Below are 22,145 nucleotides of genomic sequence, written 5' to 3'. Positions count from 1 at the left end.
TCCCCCCATCTACCCACCACCCAACCTAACACTAAACCCCAACACAACACAACCCCTAGAAAAAAAACAATATATATACATATATACACATATACATAAATGTACAAACAAAACAAATATATACAAAATAATACAAACTATACAAAACAAACAACAATAAGGCTTTTCAATCACACAATCCCCTAAAGCTCAAGTTCAGTGCCTGCAAGCCCTATATCACCATATATCTACAGCACAAAACAAAAAGACTAATGTGCCAGCATCAGCCCACCACCAGGGGGAGACAACAGGCTAAGGCACTTTAAAGGCAGAGCCCCTCCACAGACAAAAGGCCCTGCCAGCACCCAGCCTCTCGTACTCCAGAGAATGCACCTTCACCAGGTCACCAAGAATGTTCCTAACCACCTCACCCACAGGGAGGATTTTACGCTGCGTCGACACTAAACACTGTGCGTTCCACGTGTAGTACCTGACCACTGAGCTGACTAGGAATAAAGTGCACTGGTCCCAGCCTCCAAGGTTTCTGAATGCCCCATAGGCCCATTCCGCATAGGAGAGACTGGCCAGCCGAGGCCAACCAATGGAAGCGCCCACCCTGTTGTAAACCTCTGTGTTAAAGGGACAATGAAGCAGAAAATGCTCCATGCTTTCCAGCATGCCTCCACACTCTTCGCGGGGACATCCCCGGTCATCAGAGCTCCTGCACTTCAGATTGTCTCTCACACACAGTTTCCCGTGGAAGCAGCGCCAAGTCAAGTCCCAAAACTTCAAGGGGATCCTGATAGAATTCCAAAGCTCTAAACCCACCTCCAGATCCCGACTTGGGCAGTCCTTGAGCGCCAATGGCCTCTGGAAATGAGAAGACAGGACCCTCTTGTCAAGGAATTTCCTCGACAGAGTCCTAATCTCCCACATCCCCAGACCCCACCGACGAATAACCTTCAGAGCCGGGGTAGCGTAAGCCGGGAGATGCCCGTGTGGTGTGCGAAGATCCTTCACTTGCCCTTCTGTCTCCCATTCCTGGAAGAAAGGCCGAAACCATCCCCTACAGGAGGATACCCACGGAGGAGCCCTTTCTGACCAGAGGTTTGCTATATTGGCCTTAAGAAAGGTATTCACTAGGAACACCACAGGGTTGACCATACACAACCCCCCTAGTCTCCTCGTACGGTAAGTAACCTCCCTCTTCACTAGGTTCAGTCTATTCCCCCATAACATTTGGAAGAACACACTGTAGACCCGGGTCCAAAGAGGTTCTGGCAACATGCATACACTGCCCAGATATATCAGCAAAGGGAGCAGGAAAGTTTTCATCAGGTTAACCCTTTCCCGGAGGGTCAAAGACCAACCCTTCCACTGATCCACCCTCTGAGCGGCGATCTTAAGCCTGCTGTCCCAGTTTTGTTTGTGGTAATCCCCTTGACCAAATTCGATGCCGAGGACTTTTGCGGATTCCTGGGGCTCTGGAAGGGCGTCCGGGAGATTAAAATCAGGATCTCCCCCTCCCAGCCAGAGACTCTCACACTTATCCTGATTGATCTTGGACCCGGATACCTCCGAGTAGCGGTCCACCTCTGACATCAACCATCTGCCCTCCTCTTGTGAGGAGACAAACACGGTGATATCATCAGCGTACGCTACCACCCTCAGAGCCGAATCCGGCACCGCCAGGTCCATTCTCACCCCCGCCAACGGTCCACAACCAATCCTTCTAAGGAAAGGATCGATTGCAAACACGTACAGCAAAGGGCTCAAAGGACAACCCTGACGGACACCAGACCCAACCTCAAAAGAGCGGCCAATCCAACCATTCACAAGCGGGAAACTCTCTGCCCCTACATACAAGGTCTTAAGCCAATCAACAAAACCCCCTGGCAGGCCATATCTCAGGACAGACCAGAGGTACTCATGGTTAACCCGATCAAACGCTTTTGCCTGATCCAAGGACAGCAAGTACCCCTTCCAGTGGCCAGCCCTACCCTGCTCCACAGCCTCCCGGACACTGAGCACAGCACTGAATGTACTGTCCGGAACAGAGCAATGCTGAGCCCCCGAAAGGAGCCGGGGTGCAAACTCCACCAACCGGTTAAACAGCACTTTTGCCAGAATCTTTCTGTACGCATTGAGAAGTGCTATGGGACGCCAATTCTCAATGTGGGACGGGTCTTTACCCTTTGACAGGATGATCAGCGCTGACCTCCTCATTGACTTTGGCAGAGTGCCCGAGGATAGACACTCATTAAAAACCGCAGTCAAGAGGGGAACCAAAGTGTCCTTAAAGGTCTTATAGAACTCAGATGTTAAGCCATCCGGACCGGGTGACTTCTTGAGGGCAAGCCCATCAATAGCCATCCTGACTTCCTCTTCCCGGATCATCTCTGTCAAAATGTCAAGAGAGGGGTCTACTCCTGGTTCAGGGATGGTTTCAGCCAAGAAAGCTGATACCTTATCTCGATCTAGATCCTTCCTTCCCAAGAGGTGCGAGTAGAAGGATCTGACGACCTCCAGGATCCCTGATCTGGACCTTTTCAAGGATCCCGTACTATCAATCAGTCCTGAGACTATTTTACTATTCACTGACATCTTGCAGCTTCTGTAAGGGTCAGGCGAGCGGTACTTCCCGTAATCCCTCTCAAAAACCAAAGATGCGTGCCTATCGTACTGGCACTTCATCAGCAAGGACTTCACTCTGGAGATATCCTCTCGGCTACCTCCAGTCGAGACAAGGTTCTCAAGTTTCTTCCTCAGGCCCTGGTACAAGCGGTACCTGTTTAGGCTTCTGAGGCCCGAGAGCTGGCGGAAAAATCTCGCAACCCTTTCCTTGAAGATCTCCCACCACTCTGACTTACTGTTACAAAGGCCCAGCAATGGTACCTGGCTCTGAAGAAAATCCTCAAAGGACTGTCTTATCTCCGCTTCTTCCAAGAGAGACGAATTCAGCTTCCAATAGCCTCTGCCCATCCGGGGGGTCTCTGTGACATTCAGAGAAAACAAAATTAAACAGTGATCGGAGAACTCCACCTCAACAACAGATACTGCTGAAGAGACGGCTTCCTCCTTTAAATAAAACCTATCTATCCTAGACCTACAACTACCCCTATGATAGGTGAATCCCGCGTGGCCTGGGGTGTGCCGGATGTGGACATCCACTAGGCGAGCCTCACTCGCTATGCTATTAAGGGCGACGCTATCATAAGTCAGCTTGTCTCTGGCACCTCCCCTGTCTTGGGGCCTCGTGACAGCATTAAAGTCCCCTCCAAAGACCACCTGCCGACTTGTAAAAAGATAGGGCTTGATCCTCATAAAGAGGCACTTCCGGTCCCACTTAGACTGTGGGCCGTAGATGTTAATAAGGCGAAGTTCTTGTCCCCTCATGAGGACATCTAAGATCAGGCACCTCCCCATTTCTAACTCGATAACCCGTCGGCATTCTACCGCTGTGGTAAAAAGGACCGCCACTCCGCTATACGGCTCGGCCCCAAGAGACCAGTAGGAGGGCCCATTCCTCCACTCTCTTTTAGCCTTGTAGATAGATGACATATCTGTTAGCCTGGTCTCCTGCAAAAATAAAATATTAGCATTAATATGGGCAAAAAAATCATAGGCCGCAAATCGAGCTGTATCTGACTTAATGCTGGCAACATTAATGGATGCCAGAGTCAACGGAGAGGGTGCCGCCATCAAGGGTGATTGAGTTAGACAGCTTTCTTTTTCCCACTCCCCTTCTCACCCTCCACATCAGAAGAACTCTTCACCCTCTTTAGAGAAATAGAAGTGTCCATCTCACCAGACGTCGTTTTACTTTCCTCGTCTCCGGATTCTAGGCCAGTCCCTTCCCCCGAGGACATAACCTCCCCAGGGGAAGAGGACTCGGCGCCCCCTGGAAGCCCCTCTGCCACCTCCCCCTCATCCTCCCCTTCCGAAGAAGAGGAGGAGATGTCCCTGAGGGGTCGGAATCGATTGGAAAGGCCAACCAGAGGGGAGTCAGTTTTGCCTTCCTTTGGCACCTGGACCAGGGTGGGAGAAGATCTCAAATTTCCCTTTTTTTTTTTACTTGTACCCCGCTTTCGTGTCTCCTTCTGCCATCCCATATCATCCTCCTCCACGCTATCTGAGGAGATGGCACCTTCCTCATTCTGGATCCTCCTGACCTCCTCATTCAGCTCGCCATCCCTCGGGGTCTCAGCAGCAAGGTTGGCCTCTGGGACAGAATGAGAGGTCGTCCCAGTAACCCGGGCTTTCCCCATCACCCTATCCCTTTGGCGTTTATCAAGACGTCTTAGTTGGGCTGGTGTCTTTCTCTTGCTGTTCCTCACTGACCCCTCAGTTCCTCCACCCCTGCTAGTCCCCTCCCCAGCAGATTCCGGCTCGTGATCTTCACCCGCTGGGGACAAGACCGCATTAGCGAAAGAACGAGGGCAACGACTGAATGGGTGACCTAAGTCACCACACAGGTGACACCTAATCTCTGCACAAGATGCGGCAAGATGGCCTACACCCCCACACAAGGCACATTTCTGCACCGTACAGTTTGCACTGAAGTGTGTGGGGTCACCACATCTGTGACAGAGCTTCGGCTGACCCCGGTAGAAAATCTGGATACGATCCCTGCCGAGAAAGGCAGAGGATGGAATATGGGTAACTGTATTTCCTGAACGCTTAAGTTTTACCAAAAACGTCCAGGCTCCTGACCAGATGCCAAACTCGTCCCTGTTCTTCTGCGGGACCCCCATTACCTCGCCATACCGTCCTAACCAGGTGATAATGTACACACAAGAGAGTGATTCGTTACGGGTCAAAACGGTCACTCTCTTGATTTCGTTTTGACGAGACAATGCCTGTACGGCAAAGTCTCGCCAGCCGGGCTCATTCTTTACCAATTCATAATTCGACCAGAAAAGCTCAAGCCCCTCTGGCCGAACAAAACTGATATCGAATTCAGGAGCACCGTAGGGATGTATCAAGGCAAAGATATCAACTGCCTTGAAGCCCATCTTTAGCAAGAGCTCAACCACTTTGGTCCTTGAAGGACACATATCTTCGCCCTGCCACCGAAGACGGACCACATTCCTACGGTTACTACCTGCCCCGGCTGTTGGGAGGGACCACACAGTATCGCCCCCTCTTTCCTCTCGGAAGGCAGAGAGACCGTGTCTCTCTATCCAGAAGGACAGATCAACTGCTCTACCCTCTACATTAATCGACCTTTCCCCCTTTTTCAGAGCTTCCAGGAGACGTCGCTGCAATAAACCGTCCCTAGAGTCAGGATACGAGGAAAGTATTCTACTTCCCCCAGCAGTGACATTGGCATAACTCCTATGATCTGTCACCACTGGGGGGGCAACCGGACCAGACCCTACACCTACACCACTTCTAATGACAACATCCCCACCACCCCCAATAACAACATTAGCACTTCCCCCAACAACATTGTTTCCAATAGCCTCATCTGTAGTCCCATCACCACCACCCCCAATTACAGCAACAGCAAAATCACCTTCTCCAATAACATTAACCTCCATCCTCTCCCCAGTCATACACCCCGTACCCCCATTTACCTTCTCATTCACACTGGCTGGACCAGAAATAGCAAATCCGGGAAAAGAGGATGATGATGATGATGTTTTTTCCTGTTTTGCCTCAGCATCACGGGGCACTGGGGCTGGGACAACCTCCGCTGGCCCTTTAAGGGACCGGGCAGCATGCTTGCCCGGTCTAGAGGAGGCCCCAGCCCTGTTCTTATTAGTGCCCTCCGCCTCATCAGCATCATCTCCAGTCTTTTCATGGCGCCGCTGATCAATGGGATCAGCGGCACCAATGCAAAACAAACGTTTTTCTTCACTTTTGGGAGTGTCTGTTATGCCCTTTACTACCTCCGGCACTGAGTCACCCCCCTCTCGCACAGGGGAGCGAACTACAGCACCGGAGTCTGCCTCTCTGCCCACCGCTGAGCCGCCCTCACTGTACGGCCTTGCGGCCGATGCCTTCTCTGCTCCATCCCTGCTACTGCAAACAGGCATGGAGCTCTGCGCCCTTTTAGTATCTGTACTCTCCCCGCACCTTTGCACCGAGTCCACCACAGAACACGGGCTGGGCTGGGTAACGGGGCTTGCACAATGAGCTGACCCTGCGGCCGACTCAGGATTTACAGGGAGGGGGGTGTAGATGTAACTCACCACTTCTTGCTGCTTTGGCTTGGTCTTCTTTTTCTTCTTATCCCCAGGTGCCTCATTTGGGAGCTCATCTCCAAACACCAGGTTCTGAGGACACACTGGGGATTCCAGCATGCGGATCTGGGCCATTAGCGCCCCTCCCTGGTAGCTGCTGTCACTGTCCTCCCCTGAGTCGGCAGGTGATAATGCTGGCTGCTGTGCAGGGGGCCCACTGTACGGGGCCTGCTGCTGTTGCCGCAGGCCACCAGGTGGATCTGGCTGTAGTTCTTCCTCCATCTCCTCCGCATCATCCACCTGGCTGTCAGGTTGCAGCCCCATCAACCTTTTATTTTTTTCTTCTTCTGTCACCCTGAAGCGCTCCTCATTTTCCAATTTTTCTTTAAATGGCCCACTCTTCTCCAGTAATGCTGCTCTCCTCTCCTCCAAAACTTGCATGTCAGCCATAAGTCTTTTTTATCTCTGACTGGATCTCAGTTTTTTTCCGTTTAGGAGATACCTTGGCTCTGGCACGGGCACAGCGCAGTTCCTCTCGTAGCCTCCTGATGGTCTTACAGGCGTCTTCATACTCACGGAGGTGACTTTTTACCCGGGAGGTATAGGTGGAAATAGACTCCCGGGTCCTCAGCACTCCCCAGCCTTCCTCACTGAGGTCGGCTTCACCTCCGTGAGTACTCTGCCTTCTTCCGGACTAACTCAGCTTTCCACTGGCAGCACCCAGCTTTCCCAAGGAGGATCCCACCTTGGAGTTTTTCGCCTCTGTGGGGGGAGTTGGAGCAGTATTGCTGCGACTCCTGGTGGAACGCCTCACCCCCAAATCCTCCGATGTTCCGGCCGCTTGCTGGCTTCTACTGCTCCCCTGCGGCCTATTCCGAGGAGCAGAAGCCTGGGCCTCGCCTCCCTCACTCATGCCTGGAAACCCACTCCCTCCCTGGGGAGGAGGAAGCAGGCCCCAGGTGGAACAGGTGGAAATCCCTGGAGCTCAGGAGACACAGCAGACACACACAGCACAGCTGAAGCACGACCACACCCGCAACTAATTGGTCAGCACTCCAGAGCTTTACTCACTATTCTGCTGGTGAGATCACTGTGTACATACATTACATTACTTATCCTGTACTGATCCTGAGTTATATCCTGTATTATACTCCAGAGCTGTACTCACTATTCTGCTGGTGAGGTCACTGTGTACATACATTACATTACTTATCCTGTACTGATCCTGAGTTATATCCTGTATTATACTCCAGATCTGTACTTACTATTCTGCTGGTGAGGTCACTGTGTACATACATTACATTACTTATTCTGTACTGATCCTGATTATATCCTGTATTATACCCCAGAGCTGCACTCACTATTCTGCTGGTGAGGTCACTGTGTACATACATTACATTACTTATCCTGTACTGATCCTGAGTTATATCCTGTATTATACTCCAGATCTGTACTTACTATTCTGCTGGTGAGGTCACTGTGTACATACATTACATTACTTATTCTGTACTGATCCTGATTATATCCTGTATTATACCCCAGAGCTGCACTCACTATTCTGCTGGTGAGGTCACTGTGTACATACATTACATTACTTATCCTGTACTGATCCTGAGTTATATCCTGTATTATACTCCAGAGCTGTACTCACTATTCTGCTGGTGAGGTCACTGTGTACATACATTACATTACTTATCCTGTACTGATCCTGAGTTATATCCTGTATTATACTCCAGAGCTGTACTCACTATTCTGCTGGTGAGGTCACTGTGTACATACATTACATTACTTATCCTGTACTGATCCTGAGTTATATCCTGTAACTCTTTTTATTATAAAAATACAAAACACATCCAATACAAAACATAAAACAAAAACAAGCTTAACCAGCTATAACAAACATAACAAAAATAAAATTACAAAAACAAACTCTGCCTAACCGGCCAGCACAAATTTACTAAAATACACTTTTTTCCCCCATACCAAAATAACTCACACCAAACATGAAACAGGATATAACTCAGGATCAGTACAGGATGAAACTCAGGATCAGTACAGGATATAACTCAGGATCAGTACAGGTGTACAGTCCATTTTTACACGTTATGTTTTTTCCTTTTCGTACTTGAGTTCTGTTCTTTGTATATTATAAATTACATGAATCTTTGTCACATCTGTGAATATTACTTATTCTTGAAGACACAATGTTGCCGCGCAGCTTCCACTTAGGACGGAGTGAAACATTACCTGACAGAAGGCAAATTGAAGGCGTTGGATGGAATAACTTTCACAAAGTCATTCTGTACCAGTGCCCCTTCATGGGTCTGCCTAATTTTTTGTGCCCCGATCTGAAGTTTTTTAATGGAACCATTTTTGTTTCGATGGGACTTTTTGATCGGATTTTTTTTCCTTAAATTCAGGAGTTGCCGTCTGTCCTCGTTTTTTTTCCCCTCGTTTAGGTTCCGTTGTTGCTGCTCGTAAACAGATTTCAAACGGTTGTAAAATAATCCCATTGATGTCAATGTGATTTTTTTTTACAATCCTTTCCCATCCGTTTTCGCACATCTGCGCTCATATTTTTATTTTTTTAGGGGAGAAAAAACGATACATGCAGTATTTTTTTTTTTTCTCGTCAAAAAAAGGTAAGAAAAAACAGATACAGTAAATTTAACATTGAACTCTATGGAAAACAGATGAGCCTTAAAGGGGTACTACCGTGCTGACAACTTATTCCCTATCTAAAGGATGGGGGATAAGTTGCTTGATCGTGGGGGTCCCGCCGCTGGGGACCCCCCCCCCCCCCCCCCCGAATCTCGCACGCAGCACCAAGCACTCATCAGGCCCCGGACTGTACATCCGCTACGGGTCTGATGACGGGGCCGGTGATCGTGATGTCACAGCTCCACCCCCGTGTGACATCACGCTCCGCCCCCTCAATGCAAGTTTATGGCAGGGGTGAGACAGCTGTCTTGCCCCCTGCCATAGACTTACATTGAGGGGGCGGAGCATGACATCACATGGGGGCGGAGCCGTGACATCACCATACTCTGGCCCCGTGATCGGCAGTCGTCAGTCCCGGAGCGATGTTCACACTGGGGTCTGATGAGAGCGGGGTGGTGCGTGCGAGATAGCGTGGGTCCCCAGCGGTGGGACCCCGCGCGATCAGGCAACTTATCCCCCATCCTTTAGATAGGGGATAAGTTGTCAGCACGGTAGTACCCCTTTAAATGTCATCCATTTGCATCCGTTTTTACAATTCGTTTTTTTTTTCCCGTTTTTACTTCTGAGCATGCTCAGAACAAAAATATATATATATATTTTTTTGTTTATTAACTGAACAATAATGGATCCAAACGGATAACATCCGTTTGCATCCGTTATTGTCCATTTTTTTTTAAGTCTGTTTTTATTTGTAACGGAAGAAGAACGGGACGGGTCTAGAGGGCCGTGTGAACGCAGCCTTAGTTACAAATTGCAACTCCCAGCATGCCCTGATACAGGCAGTGGCTCAGTAGCTGCCCCATATGAATACTACAACTCCCAGCATGTTGGACTATATGGTAATACATGGTAACGGTCGGTGTTTCCCAACCTGGGGTGCCTCCAGCTGTTGCAAAACTACAACTCCCAGCATGCCCGGACAGCCAACGGCTGTCCGGGCATGCTGGGAGTTGTAGTTTTGCAACAGCTGGAGGCACTCTGGTTGGGAAACACTAGTATGGTATATGGTGCAACATTCCGGGAGTTGGAGGATTGGTTGGATAATGTTTTTGATATAAAAATACTGGTTGTGCCGGTTAAATACCGGCCAGGGGGCAACTCTATGCGGTTATAACCCTGAATAAGTGATCGTGTCTACGTAATGTACAGAGTGGTGGTCGCTCATGTATTTATTAGTGTTGAGCACGAATATTCCTAATTCGAATGTTATCGCTAATATCAGCACCTCACAATTTTTGGGAATATTTAGAATATAGTGCTATATATATATATTGGTAATGACAAATATATATTTTTTTTCACATGCAAATGTTTATGCAAATTTTCCATGCAAATTTTCGCATGGAGCAAAAAGTGAAGGAATATAGCGAATATCGCGAACATAGGACGAATAATCGTCAATATATTCGCGAAATATTACAAATTCGAATATGGCCCCTGTATTTATCTATACAGGTCACAGGGTTTCTCTCTATTCTGCCTTTACCGTCCGCTCGTTTATTATAGATGCCAATAATGACTGTTATTAATTTTTCTGTTAATCAGAAATATTTGAAGCGTTGACGCCGGACGCCATCGTCCCACCCGAAAGCGTAGCGCTGCCATCTACTGGTGAAGTTCGAGCTTTTCTGGAGTTTAGGTTTTTCTCATGATGAGGAGATAAGAGCGGAGAAGCGTCAGGAGAGGAATGGCTGACACGATGCCCTTGGCTGGTACGTGAAGCAGGACCGGGTCCACTCCTCCGGCCGCCGTTTTCATGGTAGACGGGATTCTAGATGTCTCACCTCTCGCCGCCATCTCTGCTTCTACGGCTTATAAAGACAGATTGATTGAGTTTAATCAGGCACAAATATTAGGAGCGGCTCAGACTGGGGGGGGACATGCGACTCCCACCCTGGCAGCAGAATGTGCGCTGTATACACCGCGGTAAATCACAGGGGCACCGGCCAGAAAATTAGGGAATATTCAGGTCATTTAGTGAATATTGGGGAAGATTTATAAAAACCTGTCCAGAGGAAAAGTTGCTGAGTTGCCCATTGCAACCAATCAGATCGCTTCTTTCACTTTCATTTTGAAAAGGCCTGTGAAAAATGAAAGAAGCGATCTGATTGGTTGCTATGGGCAACTGGGCAACTTTTCCTCTGGACGGGTTTTTATAAATCTCCCCCAATATTCACAAAATGACCTAAATATTCCCTAATTGGGGAAGATTTATAAAAACCTGTTCAGAGGAAAAGTTGCCCAGTTGCCCATAGCAACCAATCAGATCGCTTCTTTCATTTTTCACAGGCCTTTTCAAAAATGAAAGTGAAAGAAGCAATCTGATTGGTTGCTATGGGCAACTCAGCAACTTTTCCTCTGGACAGGTTTTTATAAATCTTCCCCAATTAGGGAATACAGTGGTCCCTCAACATACGATGGTAATTTGTTCCAAATGAACCATCGTTAGTTGAAACCATCGTATGTTGAGGGATCCAAGCAAAGTAAAGTATAGGAAGTTATACTCACCTGTCCCCGCCGCTCCGGACCGTCACCACTGGCCTGGATGTTGCCCTCCATCGCTGTCGCCACGTCCCCGGGGTGTCCCCCCCCGCTCCGGACCCTCTCTGCTGGCCGGGATCGTCGCTCTTCATCGCCGTCATCACATCGCTGCGCAGGCCGCTCCTATTGCATGACGGAACGGCGTGCGCGGTGACGTGATGACGACGAAGGAGAGCGACGGCGATGCAGCGGAGCCCAAAGATGACGGTCCGGAAAGTCGGGGACAGTTGAGTGATCATCACCAGACCACACGGGGCACCTTAAACGGATATCCGGCGGCAGTTGAAGCAGTCTGCGCTGCCGGATAGCCGTTTATGCGACGGCCCCAACATACAAAAGCATCGTATGTTGAAATGATCGTATGTCGGGGCCATCGCAGGTCCGGGGATCACTGTATTCAGGTCATTTTGTGAATATTGGGAAAGATTTATAAAAACCTGTCCAGAGGAAAAGTTGCTGAGTTGCCCATAGCAACCAATCAGATCGCATCTTTCATTTTTCACAGGCCTTTTCAAAAATGAAAGAAGCAATCTGATTGGTTGCTATGGGCAACTCGGCAACTTTACCTCTGGACAGGTTTTTATAAATCTCCCCCTTTGGGACTTCCTCCAAGAAAGATCAGACATGGACGTGGTTCTATCTATAGCCAACGAATGTGTTCTTCTTACCGATTAGTGTTGAGTACGAATATTCGTAATGCAAATTTTTATCGCGAATATCGGCACTTCACGATTTCGCAAATATTTAGAATACAGTGCTATATATTCGTAATGACGAATATTGTTTTTTCTTTTTTTTTTTCATATGCAAATTTTCCATGCAAATCTTCGCAATGAAAAAAAAGTGAACAAGCATAGCGAATATGTGAATTTCGCAAACATAGGACAAATAATCGTCAATATCGCAAATTTGAATATGGTCCCCGCCACTCATCACTAGCTCACTGAAGTGGACTTACCAGCGCCCTCATCCACCATAGGGGGGGAATGGTTGATGGGGAGTAATGGTGACAGCAAATGTGCAAAATGTGTATACATATATACTATTATATATTAATGCATATTTTTTTTTAAATAATATTTAATATAATTATAATAAATTATAATTTTTACATATATTATTATACATATTATACATTTGCATAAATCATTATATATGCGTAACATCACGATATACACATATGTGGGGGAAATTTTGTGCTATTCTGACCCCTATAACTTTTTAATTTCTCCTTATACGGGGATGTATGAGGGCTCATTTTTTGCACCCCGATCTGTAGTTTTTAACAGGACCATTTTTGTTCTGATTTTTGTTTTGACTTTTTGATCGCTTTTTTTAAATAAAATTCGGAAGTTGCAGTTAGTTACTAACTACAACTTCCAGCATGCCTTGATATAGCCTGTGGCTCAGTAGCTGCTCTAAACTACAACTCCCAGCATGTTGGACTATATAATAGTATAGGTCAGTCTTTCCCAACCAGGGATGCCTCCAGCTGTTGCAAAACTACAAATCCCAGCATGCTCGGACAGCCTCTGGCTGTCCGGGCATGTTGGGAGTTGTAGTTTTCCAACAGCTGGAGGCACCCCTGGTTGGGAAACACTGGTCTAGGTTATGGTGCAACATTTCGGGAGTTGGAGAACTGGTTGGATAAATACCGGCCATTACATTGCTGGTAATTTTAATATAAAAATACTGGCCAGGTGGCAACTCTAATTCTCCTCCATATGACATTGTGTCTCTTGTCTCCTAGGTTAAATTTTTTTTCCCTCTACATTTAACTTTGATGACCTCACAAGACTGTGATGACCTTGTCAAGGATGGTTGCGGATGAGGCCTTAAAATGTGTGTGACTGCTGCTGTATACTGCTGAGTGTCGACATAAAAAAATATACACCAGACAAAAAGTTGGTATAAAACTCTTTCTCAGCAAGAAAACTCAGAAAAATCAGAAAGTCCTCAGAGAGACTTCTGTTTATTATACGGAAGCACATTAGTTTTTTCATTTACATATACACACCCATCCACACATGCACATACACACACACACATACATGCAAAACATATACACCCATACATATACACCCGTACATATACATATACACACATACATGCAAAACACATACACATACATATACACCCATACATATACACCTGTACATTTACACATATACATATACACCCATACACACATGCACATACACACACACACATACATGCAAAACACATACACATACATATACACCCATACATATACACCCGTACATATACACCCGTACATATACACACATACATATACACACATACATACATATACACCCATAGATATACACCCGTACATATACATATACACCCGTACATATACACACATACATATACACACCCATACATATACACACATACATACAAACACATACATGCTCACATACATATGCACACTCATACATATGCCCACACATATACACCCATACATATACACACACATACATATACATGCAAAACATATACACATACATATACACCCTTATACACATACATATACACATATGTACATATACACTCATACATATACACACACATATACACACGTACATACACACACCTACATATACACACCCATACACACACACACACACATATATACACATGTACATAGCAGGTTGAATCTTTGCACTTTTGTATTGACTGGATGGGTAATATAATTGACTGGATAAATTCATTTTTTTTTTTTTTTTTACTTTTGGATTGCTGGAATGCCGCCTGGTACTTTTTTGGGACTTTTCACACAAACATATACACAGATACATATACACACACATATATACATACATATACACACATACACATACATATATACATATATACACACATACATATATACATACATATATGAACACATATACACAAACATATACACATACATATACATACAAACATGTACACACATACATATGCACATACATACACAAGTAGATATTCTCACAACTAAATAAATAAACAAAAAACAATAAAAACCAAAAATTGCCCCTATATATTGTGTCGTCTTGTGCGCTCGTAAATATCCAGCATTTATTAAATATTTACCATCTGCCGCATGGATAATTGGACGTATTAATCTGAGTGCAGAGCTATACATTTAGAGTCCGATCATTGCCCGCAATTTATGGACCCCGACTAAATGTTATAATGGACACAACTTTGTGTAGTTTGTTTTACGCCTGCCGCGGCTTCCTCACAATTACCGACATTAATCAACGTGCGAAAATAATGTCATCAGAGGCCACAAGAATCGGGAGCCCTCCGCATTCACACAAACCGCAAATACACATCTGTGAATCTGCAATAAAACAATGAAACAAACAAACAAATATAATAACTGAAAGAAACGTGCAATAAAATATTTTAGTATTGTCTTGATATTTGGTAGATATATATATATATATATATATATATATATATATATATATATATTATATACAGTGCATAGTGAAAGTATTCGTCCCCCCTTGTACTTTTCGACCATTTGCCACATTTCAGGCTTCAAACATAAAGATATAAAACTGTAATTTTTTGTGAAGAATCAACAACAAGTGGGACACAATCATGAAGTGGAACGAAATTCATTGGATATTTCAAACTTTGTTAACAAATAAAAAACTGAAAAATTGGATGTGCAAAATTATTCAGCCCCTTTACTTTCAGTGCAGCAAACTCTCTCCAGAAGTTCAGTGAGGATCTCTGAATGATCCAATGTTGACCTAAATGACTAATGATGATAAATAGAATCCACCTGTGTGTAATCAAGACTCCTTATAAATGCACCTGCACTGTGATAGTCTCAGAGGTCCGTTTAAAGCACATAGAGCATCATGAAGAACAAGGAACACACCAGGCAGGTCCGAGATACTGTTGTGGAGGAGTTTAAAGCCAGATTTGAATACAAAAAGATTTCCCAAGATTTAAACATCCCAAGGAGCACTGTGCAAGCGATAATATTGAAATGGAAGGAGTATTAGACCACTGCAAATCTACGAAGACCCGGCCGTCCCTCTAAACTTTCAGCTCATACAAGGAGAAGACTGATCAGAGATGAAGCCAAGAGGCCCATGATCACTCTGGATGATCTGCAGAGATCTACAGCTGAGGTGGGAGACTCTGTCCATAGGACAACAATCAGTCGTATACAGCACAAATCTGGCCTTTATGGAAGAGTGTCAAGAAGAAAGCCATTTCTTAAAGATATCCATAAAAAGTGTAGTTTAAAGTTTGCCACAAGCCACCTGGGAGACACCAAACATGTGGAAGAAGGTGCTCTGGTCAGATGAAACAAAAATCCAACTTTTTGGCAACAATGCAAAACATTATGTTTGGCGTAAAAGCAACACAGCTCATCACCCTGAACACACCATTCCTACTGTCAAACATGGTGGGGGCAGCATCATGGTTTGGGCTTTTCTTCAGCAGGGACAGGGAAGATGGTTAAAGTTGATGTGAAGATGGATGGAGCCAAATACAGGACCATTCTGGAAGAAAACCTGATGGAGTCTGCAAAAGACCTGAGACTGGGACAGAGATTTGTCTTCCAACAAGACAATGATCCAAAACATAAAGCAAAATCTACAATGGAATGGTTCCCAAAAAAACATATCCAGATGTTAGAATGGCCAAGTCACAGTCTAGACCTGAATCCAATGGAGAATCTGTGGAAAGAACTGAAAACTGCTGTTCACAAACGCTCTCCATCCAGCCTCACTGAGCTCCAGCTGTTCACAAACGCTCTCCATCCAACCTCACTGAGCTCCAGCTGTTCACAAACGCTCTCCATCCAACCTCACTGAGCTCCAGCTGTTCACAAACGCTCTCCATCCAACCTCACTGAGCTCCAGCTGTTCACAAACGCTCTCCATCCAACCTCACTGAGCTCCAGCTGTTCACAAACACTCTCCATCCAACCTCACTGAGCTCCAGCTGTTCACAAACGCTCTCCATCCAACCTCACTGAGCTCCAGCTGTTCACAAACGCTCTCCATCCAACCTCACTGAGCTCCAGCTGTTCACAAACACTCTCCATCCAACCTCACTGAGCTCCAGCTGTTCACAAACGCTCTCCATCCAACCTCACTGAGCTCCAGCTGTTCACAAACACTCTCCATCGAACCTCACTGAGCTCCAGCTGTTCACAAACGCTCTCCATCCAACCTCACTGAGCTCCAGCTGTTCACAAACGCTCTCCACCCAACCTCACTGAGCTCCAGCTGTTCACAAACGCTCTCCATCCAACCTCACTGAGCTCCAGCTGTTCACAAACGCTCTCCATCCAACCTCACTGAGCTCCAGCTGTTCACAAACGCTCTCCATCCAACCTCACTGAGCTCCAGCTGTTCACAAACACTCTCCATCCAACCTCACTGAGCTCCAGCTGTTCACAAACGCTCTCCATCCAACCTCACTGAGCTACAGCTGTTCACAAACGCTCTCCACCCAACCTCGCTACCTCCAGCTGTTCACAAACGCTCTCCATCCAACCTCACTGAGCTCCAGCTGTTCACAAACGCTCTCCATCCAACCTCACTGAGCTCCAGCTGTTCACAAACGCTCTCCATCCAACCTCACTGAGCTACAGCTGTTCACAAACGCTCTCTACCCAATCTCACTGAGCTCCAGCTGTTCACAAACGCTCTCCATCCAACCTCACTGAGCTCCAGCTGTTCACAAACGCTCTCCATCCAACCTCACTGAGCTCCAGCTGTTCACAAATGCTCTCCATCCAACCTCACTGAGCTCCAGCTGTTCACAAACGCTCTCCATCCAGCCTCACTGAGCTCCAGCTGTTCACAAACGCTCTCCATCCAACCTCACTGAGCTCCAGCTGTTCACAAACGCTCTCCATCCAGCCTCACTGAGCTCCAGCTGTTCACAAACGCTCTCCATCCAACCTCACTGAGCTCCAGCTGTTCACAAACGCTCTCCATCCAACCTCACTGAGCTCCAGCTGTTCACAAACGCTCTCCATCCAACCTCACTGAGCTCCAGCTGTTCTGCAAGGAGGAATGGGCAAAAATGTCCTACCCCAAGCGACTTACAGCTGTAATTGCAGCAAAAGGTGGTGCTACAAAGTATTAACTTAAGGGGGCTGAATAATTTTGAACACCCAATTTTTCAGTTTTTTATTTGTTAAAAAAGTTTGAAATATCCAATAAATTTTGTTCCACTTCATGTTTGTGTCCCACTTGTTGTTCTTCACAAAAAATTACAGTTTTATATCTTTATGTTTGAAGCCTGAAATGTGGCAAAAGGTCAAAAAGTTCAAGGGGGCCCAATACTTTCACTATGCAGTGTATGTACATATATACAGTGGTCCCTTAAGTTAGAATATTAATTGGTTCCAGGACGACCATTGTATGTTGAAACCATTGTATGTTGAAACCATAACTCTATGGAAACCTGATAATTGGTTCTGAAGACACAAAAATGTCATCCAAAAAATAGGAAAAAGTGAGGATTAAACTAAAATAAGTAGATAACTAATATAGATAAAGCAAATCCTTATATATAAAAGTAATAAAGATCTGCTGGGAGCTGTAATCACTGTCTATGTAGGGGACAAGAGCTTTTTCAGGGTCCTGTATAGTACACACAATGTCTAAAAAAAAATTAAATGGAGCCACCCTCACCTGGTGTCCAAAGGAGCAGCTAACTGCAGCATAGGTTAAGAGTAGTACAGAACATGTAATACCTCCCTGTACTGTAGGGGGCGCTACCAGACAGCCAGTCAGTGCATACACTTCAATAATACAGGTGTTTTACTAGTGAATGTCCATTCTGATTGGTCAGTTCTTCCAGCCATTGACATGTATCACAGATACACATCACACAGATCATACATTGTATGTTGAGTCTGGTTTCAAGTTACAATGGTCCCGAAAGACCACTGTATGTTGAAAATATTGTATGTTGATGCCATTGTAAGTTGAGGGATCACTGTATATATATATATATCTATATATATCTATATATAATATCTATATATATCAGTGATGTCATACAGGGGGCTGGGCTGTGATCACATGTCATTATATTACTATTATATTATATCAGTGATGTCATACAGGGGGCGGGGCTGTGATCACATGTCATTATATTACTATTATATTATATCAGTGATGCCATACAGGGGGCGGGGATTTGATCACATGTCATTATATTACTATAATATGATATCAGTGATGTCATATAAGGGGCGGGGCTGTGATCACATGTCATTATATTACTATTATATTATATCAGTGATGTCATACAGAGGACAGGGCTGTGATCACATGTCATTATATTACTATTATATTATATCAGTGATGTCATGCAGGGGACAGGGCTGTGACCACATGTCATATTACTATTATATTATATCAGTGATGTCATTCAGGGGGCGGGGCTGTGATCACATGTCATTATATTACTATTTTATTATATCAGTCATGTCATACAGGGGGCGGAGCTGTGATCACATGTCATTATATTACTATTATATTATATCAGTGATGTCATACAGGGGGCTGGGCTGTGATCACATGTCATATTACTATTATATTATATCAGTGATGTCATACAGGGGGCGGGACTGTGATCACATGTCATTATATTACTATTATATTATATCAATGATGTCATACAGGGGGCGGGGCTTTGATCACATGTCATTATATTACTATAATATTATATCAGTGATGTCATATAGGGGGCGGGGCTGTGATCACATGTCATTATATTACTATTATATTATATCAGTGATGTCATACAGAGGGCAGGGCTGTGATCACATGTCATTATATTACTATTATATTATATCAGTGATATCATACAGGGGGCGGGGCTTTGATAACATGTCATTATATTACTATAATATTATATCAGTGATGTCATACAGGGGGCGGGGCTGTGATCACATATCATTATATTACTATTATATTATATCAGTGATGTCATACAGGGGGCGGGGCTGTGATCACATGTCATATTACTATTATATTATATCAGTGATGTCATTCAGGGGGCGGGGCTGTGATCACATGTCATTATATTACTATTTTATTATATCAGTGATGTCATTCAGGGGGCGGAGCTGTGATCACATGTCATTATATTGCTATAATATTATATCAGGATGTCATACAGGGGGCGGAGCTGTGATCACATGTCATTATATTACTATTATATTATATCAGTGATGTCATACAGGGGGCTGGGCTGTGATCACATGTCATATTACTATTATATTATATCAGTGATGTCATTCAGGGGGCGGGGTTGTGATCATATGTCATTATATTATATCAGTGATAGTAAAGGAAAACCTATCATGTGCTTAATACTGTAAGGCCACAAATTCAAGGAAAGCCAAAGCACACAGGTAGGTCCCAGTCCCACATGCATATGCAGGCAATCAGGAGGTCGGGATAGTAGGACGGGATAGGAGGTCGGGATAGGAGGACGGGATAAGACGACGGAATAGGATGACGGGATAGGAGGTCGGGATAGGAGGTTGGGATAGGAGATCGGGATAGGAGAACGGAGTAGGAGGTCGGGATAGGAGGTTGAGATAGGAGGTCAAGATAGGAGGACGGGATAGGAGGACGGGATAGGAGGATGGGATAGGAGGTCGGGATAGGAGGACGGGATAGGAGGATGGGTTAGGAGGACTGGATAGGAGGACGGGATAGGAGGTCGGGATAGGAGGTCAAGATAGGAGGATGGGATAGGAGGTCAGGATAGGAGGACGGGATAGGAAGACGGGATAGGAGGTGGAGATAGGAGAATGGGATAGGAGGTCAGGATAGGAGGTCGAGATAGGAGGTCGAGATAGGAGGATGGGATATGAGGACGGGATAGGAGGATGGGATAGGAGGTCGAGATAGGAAGTCGGGATAGTAGGACGGGATATGAGGACGGGATAGGAGGTTGAGATAGGAGGTCGGGATAGGAGGTCGAGATAGGAGGACAGGATAGGAGGTCGAGATAGGAGGATGGGATAGGAGGATAGGATAGGAGGACAGGATAAGAGGACGGGATAGGAGGTTGAGATAGGAGGTCAAGATAGGAGGATGGGATTTGAGGACGGGATAGGAGGATGGGATAGGAGGTCGGAATAGGAGGACGGGATAGGAGGATGGGATAGGAGGACTGGATAGGAGGACGGGATAGGAGGTCGGGATAGGAGGCCGGGATAGGAGGTCATGATATGAGGACGGAATATGGGGTTGGGATATGACAACAATATATGGGGATGGGATATGAAGTCAAAAGCTTCATTCTTTGTTGATTTTCCTCCCCAACAAGGATTAGGAAGGAAAAACCGGGTAACGCCGGGTACTCAGCTAGTAATTAATAAAATTCAAAATGAAAAATAAGAAAATAAAAAAAGATCAAAAAAATAGAATGTAAATAAAAAAAATTATATAAATAATAAAAAAATATTCTTAGAGGTACTACCCTATAGGCTACAATCCTATCAAGCGATCCTCTGGTCCAGTCAGCGATGCAAAAGTTAACCTGCTGCCGAAACAGCATGCGAAAAAGGCCCGCGCTGCGCCACGACCTGCCCCTGGGCGTGGCTATCAAGTAAATGTGTTGCAGCCAAAAAGGAACTTAAATTCACTGGTGTTGTTTCCGGGGGGACCGGAAGTCGGGGCTGCACCGATGACGTCCTTCCGGCCGGCAGCCATTTTGGAGAAGCCCATTATAAATGGAGCACTGCACAGCGACCTCTTCAGTCTGCACAAGGAAGAGATGGAGAGTACAGACATGGCGTAAAGCAGCGTTCCATGTGGCACGAGCACCAAGATGGCGCCGGAGCAGAGGAAAGGCGGTCGCAGCCCAACTATTCCACAAGCTTGCCGACCGTTATCATTGGATGAAGAGGGGGTCTGCAATCTTCCCCCATTGCCCGATGATGACGATGACTGGCCAGATACCCCTCCAGGGGAAATTGCTGGGACACCTGGAGCATTTTCACCGGTGAGACTGTCCCCTCACCACCGGACATGGGGTTCGTGGGTTGAGATCCCGACGGAGGAGTCTTCTGTAAGTACTCCATCAGATGCTGCAATCTCTTCCTCCACCAACCCTGAGCCAGAAATACCCCTGTCTGCTTTACCGAGTGTACGACCACGCTCACCAAGATTGCCTAAATGGACCTTTGGGGATGAACCCGAAATGATCCAGTACATGCATGATGTTCTCCAACCCCTGCCTGGGAAGTCCCTCCGTCAGGAGGCCGAGATAGCTGAAGTGATGGAAAAGCTAAAGGCCTCACACCAAGAACTTTATGCCCCTAAGCATGTTCATCTGCCTCATGAGGAGAGGATCCGCTACCAAGAAAACACTAAAGAAATGGAGGCACTCTACATTCGCATGTGGGACTATCCCTGAGAAGGGGAGAAGCCCTTGGAACATCGCAGAGCAACAGTGGCCAAGTTCGACAAGGTCAGAGGTTACGGTACCCTCATTGATTGCCACACCGGCTATACCATCCTCGTAAACCGTCAAGCTGTCCAGAGGCCTTACATCAACAAGAAGTTCCATTCCCTAGAGGTGGGGGAAATAGTGGAATACACACCCGTTCAGGGCCTGCGAGGAGAGTGGGCCGCCGCAGTCACCAGACCAGCAGCTCCAACCCAGCTTCCTTTCAAGTATTTTCCATCCACTGATTGGGAGGCGGACCCC

General features: G+C 45.9%; 1 long non-coding RNA gene across 1 annotated transcript in view; it reads right to left on the bottom strand.

Moving 5' to 3' along the window:
- Positions 1–10,008: 10,008 nt before the first annotated feature.
- The window catches only part of LOC130290881 (uncharacterized), a 36,138-nt gene continuing 24,001 nt past the window's right edge, over positions 10,009–22,145 (bottom strand). The window contains exon 3 of the long non-coding RNA XR_008847724.1: positions 10,009–10,699. This is a non-coding gene — a long non-coding RNA (uncharacterized LOC130290881). The remainder of the gene's footprint in view (positions 10,700–22,145) is intronic.

This window comes from Hyla sarda, chromosome 9 (assembly GCF_029499605.1).
Source record: "Hyla sarda isolate aHylSar1 chromosome 9, aHylSar1.hap1, whole genome shotgun sequence".
Lineage (NCBI taxonomy): Eukaryota > Metazoa > Chordata > Amphibia > Anura > Hylidae > Hyla > Hyla sarda.
The sequence above is the reverse complement of the archived record's forward strand: the minus strand, read 5'-3'. Positions and strand labels throughout refer to the sequence as shown.